Source organism: Tamandua tetradactyla, chromosome 25 (genome assembly GCF_023851605.1).
Source record: "Tamandua tetradactyla isolate mTamTet1 chromosome 25, mTamTet1.pri, whole genome shotgun sequence".
NCBI lineage: Eukaryota > Metazoa > Chordata > Mammalia > Pilosa > Myrmecophagidae > Tamandua > Tamandua tetradactyla.
Genome location: NC_135351.1, coordinates 6801498 through 6809204, shown reverse-complemented (window position 1 = coordinate 6809204; position 7707 = coordinate 6801498). Strand labels below are relative to the sequence as shown.

The 7707-nt window shown below is 45.0% G+C and overlaps 1 long non-coding RNA gene across 1 annotated transcript in view; it reads left to right on the top strand.

The window, feature by feature from the left end:
- Positions 1-2355: 2355 nt before the first annotated feature.
- LOC143669353 (uncharacterized) overlaps positions 2356-7707 on the top strand; it is a 68170-nt gene continuing 62818 nt past the window's right edge. Inside the window, exon 1 of the long non-coding RNA XR_013168870.1 lies at positions 2356-2687. This is a non-coding gene — a long non-coding RNA (uncharacterized LOC143669353). The remainder of the gene's footprint in view (positions 2688-7707) is intronic.

Here is a 7707-nt window from a genome sequence, read left to right as displayed (position 1 = left end):
ATAGAACTTCACTTATTTTCTATCCCTATGTAAAAATCAGAAGCATTAAAATAAATACAATGCGAATTCAAATAACATTGCCTATGTAAGCCAGATGTTACTTGGGGATTCCTGTGCTTCTTAAGAACTAAATAGGTTTGGCTTATTATCCTACAAATTTTGGAAAACCCAATGTCTTTCTTAGGATGTAGGCATATTTTACCGAAAACCAGCAAAACAGCACAGCCTGGGACGCTCCTCTCTTGCTCATGGCTACCCCTGGTACGGAGGGTTTATTTCCACATCTCCCTATCCACACAGCTGCTCCTGCTTCCCATTATCTCCACCTAGATGGAGAATTCAAATTTTCTATTGACCTTCACAACTCCTCCTGCTCTCAGGTGGAAAAAAGAATCTCTAAGGCCTTTAAGCAGTGGACTTTGTATGGGTTGCAAGTTTGGGGAGACAGACAATTTCTGTTCCATAGAGATTGTATCTTAAGAATTTGATCACTCAAGTGTTTCACTACTTTTCGAGATTCTAACTTTCTGGTCCTTCCTTCTCATCCTCTTCTTGGTCTTCCATGGATCATTCAATTCCTGTAAACTTTCCCTAGACAGGGCTTCTCTGAGATACTCAAAGGATTCTTCTTCTTCAAAAAATTTTTATTGTTAAATATGACACATACAAAGAAAAGAAAGAAAAAGCAATGTTTTTCAAAGTACACTTCAACAAGTAGTTACAGAACAGATTTCAGAGTTTGTTATGGGTTACCATTCCATTATTTCAGATTTTTTCCTCTGAGCTGCTCCAAAACACTGGAGGCTAGAAGAAAAAATGTTTTCTTGTAAAAAATCATATATGTACAGAAAGGAATGAATTTCAAAACACCTTGCAAAAATTAGTTGTAGAGTGGATTTCAGAGTCTGGTATGGGCTATAATTTCACCATTTTAGGTTTTTACTTCTAGCTGCTCGAAGATACTGGAGACTAAAAGAAATATTAATATAAAGATTCAGCAAGCATACTCATTTGTTAAACCCTACCTTCTCTGTATAACTCCGCTATCTCCTTTGATCTTTCTCTCACTCTTTAGGGGTATTTTGGCTATGGCCATTCTTACTTTTCCATCTTGGATGGGGCTGTCAATAATATGGGTAGGGGGATGGAACTAGCTGATACTCTGGGAGGGCTGGCCCTTCTGCATTTCAGGACTTATTTGGTCCAGGGACTCAGCAGGAGGTTGTAGGTTTCTGGAAAGTTACCCTAGTGCATGGGACGTTTGTAGAATCCATACACCTCAATGGAGTCTTTAATTTCTTCCTGGCGGTTGCTGTTACAGCCATCGCTAGTCACTTGTCTGGCACAGATAATGAAGTTCAGGGATTGTTCACTGACCTGGAACTCTGACAATGGTTCAGCCATTCTTTCCAGGGCTTTGCCAATATGCATCGATGGTTCACAAGAACTGAGGACTGCTGAGAAAGAGGCGTTCTCATGTCTCACCTCATGCTCACTGCACAGTAAACACTCATTGAGTGAAGTCATGTACCTTAAATGCCAGGACGCTTGGTTGATTTTTACTCCAGAGCCCCCTTCTCCACCCCATCCAGTTCAATTTACTAGAATTTACAAGAATGGGTAGTGTGACTTTTTTTTCCTGTTACACATACGAAGATCACTTGGCTTAGATGACCAGCAGACAACTGCTACTTCTCAACATCCCTTGTCACCTGCTAACGTGTAGTGAAATAGCCATGCCTTCAGTCACAGACCGTGGCTTATATTTGAGGTCACTCTCCTTGTTCTATAAACTGCCCTTTAAGCAAAGAAATTGGGTCAATGGAAATTAAACTGACCCAGCCGACCCAGGCCTTCCCTAATTCTGCAGGGAGCCACTTTTCCTATCGATTTCACATTATATTGATATCTTGCTGCAAGACACTTCCCTCTTACATGTTAAATAGCAAAGAGCAAATGAGGCTGTGGCTTGTGGCTTGGGACAGAAGGAAGAGATCAGTTGTCGTCTAACAACAGAACCACCCAACTCCGCCCCTCCCCCCCCAGGACACGTGGTGATGTCATAGGACGGCGGATAAAGGGAGTCTTGTCTCCGGGATGGCGAGGCCCAGATTCGAAAGGGAAAGTAGTCCGGACTGGCTGATTCTCGGCATGGACAATCATCCCTTTGGAGTCCCTGCGTCCAGGGTGCACCCACTCTAATCTCCAGTCTCCAGACCTGCTGGAGACTCCCGAGCAAAGGAGGGTGGGGGGCCCGTGGAGCAGCCGATAGCGGGCACCCAAGAGCAGGGGGCGAGGAGGCGGCCCGAGCACAAGCCCCGGGCCTCTGGCGGGGCGGGGATAGGAAAGGAGGGAGGGAGGGCGGCGTGGGGGAAAGGGTGTGTCGCCGGCCGTACTGTTTACTAAGGCGTCCCCTGCGCTCTTCCCAAGTCTCCCCCAAGCCTGGCTTCCTCCTCCCTCGCCTCGAAAGCGGTTCCTCCACAGTTTCTCGGGAGTGAGTGGCTGGCGCTTTGTCTCCCCAAGGTCTAACAAAAGAGGAGTGTGTCCGCCAGATTCTGTGGTTTATCTCCTGGGCGTGACCGGGGACTCTCCCGAGGGCCCAAATGCAAGCAAGCAGAAACATTCTTTGCCGCGGCTAGGATTTCCGCATCAGAGGCTGGGAAGTGCGCAGCCCGCGGTAAATCGAGGTGGGCCCCTTTGGATGCTTCATCGCTGCTTGTGGCTCGCGAGGGCCGGCCTTGGTGGGGCGGCGGTGTGGGACCGCGGAGGGGCTCCGCCGTGTGCACTGTTCGCTTACGTTTGCTGGTTGGTAGGACCTTGACCCGGGCATTGATGGTGCAGGAACACGCCCACGCAATCATCAACACCAACCATGGGCTGTGTGCCTGGGTTAGTTTTACTGATAGGCGCATTCTTTGGTCCCGGAGCCACTCTGCTTCTGTGGAAAGCTCCTTCTTGCCTCCTTCCCCCTGGACTTCCCACTGACTCTGGCGTGACATCTGCCTGCCCCTAGAAGGCCGGGTCCCTGTGACCGAGTAGGAGGGGGAGGCAGCTGAGGGGGCATGGGTAGGCAGGAATGGGGAAGGCAACCAGCGGGCAGAGAGGCATCCAGCTCTCTAAATCAACCCAGCTGCCCCTTCCCACCCCATCCCCTTGGGGATGTGGAGCAGCGCCCACACTTGGGCTCTGCCCTGGACCCTAAGTCTCTCTTGAGTGAGGCCCGGGCAGCAGGATTTTGTAAACCTCCGCAAAGCATGTGCGAGAGCCCTTCCTCTCCTCTGTCCTTCCCTCTGCCACTGCCAAGAGCTCTCTCTGGAATCACTATCATTCATTCATTCAACAAAGCTTGCCAAGCCCCAGGTGCGAGTTTGTGTTGGAGGGAGGGTCGGGGCGGGGAGAGTGGCAAAGACCCTAAAAATTTGTCTTAGTTTGCTAGGGCTGCTGTAACAAAGTACTGCGAACTGGGTGGCTTAAATTAACAGCAATTTATTATCGCATGGTTCTGGAGACTGGAAGTCTGAAATCAAGGTGTCTCCAGGGCCATGCTCCCTCTGAAGAAAGTTCTAGGGAAAACTCTTGTTCCACGTCTCTCTGGTGGCTTCCAGTGGTGGTTGGCTATCCTTGGCAGTTCCTAAGCTTGTGGCATAACTTGGTGTCCACAGCTGCCTTCACAGGACTGCTTCTCTCTTTGCCTGATGTGTGTCCAAATTTCTTATTTAATCATTTATTTAATTTTTCTTATTGTGAAAAATAACATCCATACGAAAAAGCCATATATATTCTGACTGCATTTTAACAAGTAGTTATACAACAGATTTTAAAGTTTGGTATGGGGTAGAGTTCCACAATTTTTCATTTTTAATTCTAGCTGCTCCAAGACACTGGCGACCAAACGATACATCAATATATTGATTCAGCAGTCATAGTCAACTGGTAAATCTCATCTTCTCTATTTTATTCTTCCTTCTCTCTTTTTTCTTTTTTGTGCAAAAATAACATGTATTAAAAAGCAATAAATTTCCAAGTACATTACAACAATTAGTTGTAGTACAGATTTCAGAGTTTGGTATGGATTACAATTCCACAATTTTAGGTTTTTATTTCTAGCTGCTCTCAGGTACTGGAGACTAAAAGAAATATCAATATACTGATTCAGTACTCATACTCATTTGTTAAATGTGACCTTTTCTGTATAACTCTGCCATCACTTTTGGTCTTTCTCCAACACTTTAGGGGTATTTGGGCTATGGCCTTTCTAACTTTTTCATGTTGGAAGGGGCTGTCAGTAGTATGTGATGGGGGATGGAACTAGTTGATGTTCTGGAAGGGCTGGCTTCTTTGCATTTCAGGACCAAATTTCTTCTTTTAAGGACACCAGTCATATTGGATCAAGAGCCCACTTTAATGCAGTTTGGCCTCATCTTATCTGATAGATGAGGTCACACTCATGAGACTGGGGGTTAGGACTTGAACGTGTCTTTTATGGAAACACAGTTAATCCATAAGAAAATTCTTGGGCACACACACAGCTAGGGGTCCCAGCTGGAGGAAGGGATGCCGGCAGCACACTCATGGATCCCCCAACATGCTCTGTGGAGTAGATCTGGTTACTGACATTGGCTAGGGAGAAGCATGATGGTTTGCACAGCTAAGAAGCAAGGGTACCATCTTTGTGGTGTGTAGGCTTATTCTCTATTCACCCTCTTTACGTCCCCTGGCAAAGGTCTGAATGAAGGCCATGAGGATACTCAGTCCAGCCGAGCCTGGGGTAGGCTGAGGAGTTTTGCAAAAGTGGTTTTTGAACTGGGCTAGAAGTTTCTGAGGCAGAAATAGGAGAAAAGCTATTATGGGCAGTGGGTGCAGCATGCTCAGTGGCACAGAAGACAGGTGGGGGCTGTCTGGAGCAGCCAGAAGGCCTGTATAGGAAAGGGTGTGGGAGAGCAGACCAGGGCAACAGGTAGGGGCCAGGTCAAGAGCCTGGCATCCCATTCTGAGGAGAGTAGACACTGCCCTAAAAGCCATGGGAGTTGCAGCTGAGTCTAACACCTTTGCCAGGAGTGTGGGATTCACCCTGGGAATGCTCGGGAAATCATGCTGGCTGGGTAGGAGGTAACGGCCTGAGTCGCCCATACCCTCCCCTTGCAGCCTATGAGGATGTGACAACGAAGCCAACTGTCCTTTCAGAAATGCCAGTCAGGCTTCCTTCCTGAGTTCAGCGTTCTCCATCTCGCTGGGTTGTGTGAATAGCTGTTCCTCTCTTTTCTCCCCTTCACTGATGTTTTACACTTTTCTGGCTTTATCTATGGGTCACATGGAGTCTCTCCTTTCAGAAGTTAACGTGGATACAATTTCACACGGCTCTTCAGTGTCTCTGTGTCTCAGGAACAGCTTAGGCCAGCTCTTCTGAGCTTCAAGGATAAGATCTCCTCGGACTGGACAAAGACAAGCTTTCTTGTACAGCCATGTGAGGGTCTTCAACCCTTTGTAACCAGGGCAACTGAAGTCCCTGCCTTGGTGTCAAGTGAATCATCCTGGTCTTGTTTTTAGGGGAGGTGGTAGAGTGAACTATGAACCTTCTCAAAAGACACATTTTTAATTTTAATCTTCATTCCTGTGGACGAATCTGTTGTAAATAAGATCTCTTGAAGATGCTGTTTTTAGTTAAGGTGTGGCCCAACTGAATAAACATATGTCTTAGTCTGGATTACTGGAGACTTTATAGAGAGAACTCGGAAGTCACCGAAGTCTGAAGGGAGAGGACATTGCCTTGTGTTGGAGGTAAAAATGCCGACCAAGGAAACCCCAAGAATTGCTGACGGCCAGAACCAGTGCTCTAGACTCCCAGAGAAAGCAAGTCTGCTGATATCTTGATTTTGGACTTCTTTTAGCCATGAGACGATAAATGCTTGTTGTGTAAGCCAACCCATTGAGTGGTACCTGTCATCGGCAGCCCTGGCAGACTAAGGCCGGGAGAGAAGTGTGGAGTGGCAGTTGGCATTTTAGGAATGGGCTGTGAGGATCCTGAGAGCCAAGGCTATGTCTTTGAGGCCTAATAGCATGATGAACACACCTCAGTGTTCTCTTCTGACATTATTCGTCTTCTTTAGATTACAGTGGTAGCATTTCCATGATCTCCTTGTAGGGTTTTCCATGACGTAGCTGCCAAATCTAACTCTCGATAATGCAACAGCAAATAAAAAATACGCACAAATTTCCAATGGAAGCCCAAATAGGGAACTAATGCAAAAACCCAGTTTAGAGGATGAAGGATCAAGCATGGACTTGGATCAAAATATAACAACACCTTGCACAATTGAAGAAATAAGGGGGAAATGTGAATCTGAATTAAAAGTCTGAAACCTAGAATTTATATTGAAGGAAACTCTGCTCTATCTCTGTAAGATTCCTCGGTCAATGCAAGAAGATTCCTGAGACTAAGCTCTTCCTTCCTCACACTCTTTCTCTCTTCACCCCCACCCTGAATTATTGTTTTGGAGAGGAATTTAGGTAAGATAAGAATGATTGAAAATGAGCTTTCCGGTGGCTGGTGTAAAAATAGGTACTCCTGAAGTGATTGCAAAGTTTATTTTCTTGAACATTCTTCTCTCACAGTCTTGTTTTTGACAATGAAGTCTGGCTTAAGACAATGAAAGTGGCAGTTTTTTGCACCTCTTTTTGGTGACAAGGGTGAAGGTTGAAACCCTAGGCCCCAATGTTACTCAATTAGAAACTTATGGGACTCCGATTAAACTTGAAAATATTCAGACAGTATTTTTATTTCTGATCACATAAATAATATATGTGCAGTATGGAAATTTGAAAAATAAAGGAAAGTAGAAAGATGAAGATAAAGTCTTTGGTTTTCATATCCATCCATGGATGACATTCTGGTGTATGCTTTTAGGCAAATATAACTATAAATCTCTATCATTCTATCTCCCTTCATTATATATTTATATGTATGTAATACTTTTTAGCAAAAATGTATGCCTATTAGATCTACTATTCTGTAATCTGCTTTTAAAAAAATTAGCAGTATACTGAGAACATATTTTCATGCCTCTACCTATTCTTTAACAGTATAGTTTTTAATTGTGTAACGTATAATTTATTTCATCATGCATCACTTTTTACATTTAAGTTGTTTCCAATTGTTTGACCTTATAGACAAATGTTTTTCCTCCTACACGCATCTTGGTGGACATTTATGGTTATTTCTTAAAGGGAAATTCCTAGCAGAGGCATTTTCTGCCTCATGGAGGTTGCACATAGAGAAGGTTCTTTGTATCGCTCTCCACACTGCCCTCCAGGAAGGTTATAGCAAATTGTACCCTTGCCAGTCTTGTGCTTCTTTACATCTTTAATGATAGCGCAGCCAATGTTTCAAAGAAAGTTGGCATCTTATGAAAACTTGGGTCATAAATGGGATGCATTCACCTACCTTTTCTTTGGCCACAACTGTTTTCCCCTTTAAAGCCAGAGGGATTATTTTTAGACGCTCCTGTGAGTCCCATTCTGTCCTTTCCGTGCTCATATCTGCATCTGAGGCTGGCTGTCCTGCTGGAAGGAGTGTCTGCCCACGGTAGGTAGGGCAAACTTCAGCAGACAAGAAAGAGCACAAATACCACAAGTCACGATCATCATTTACATACTGGATTCCAGGTAAGTAAAGACATGTTCCATCAAGCATAGGAAATTGGGAACTTC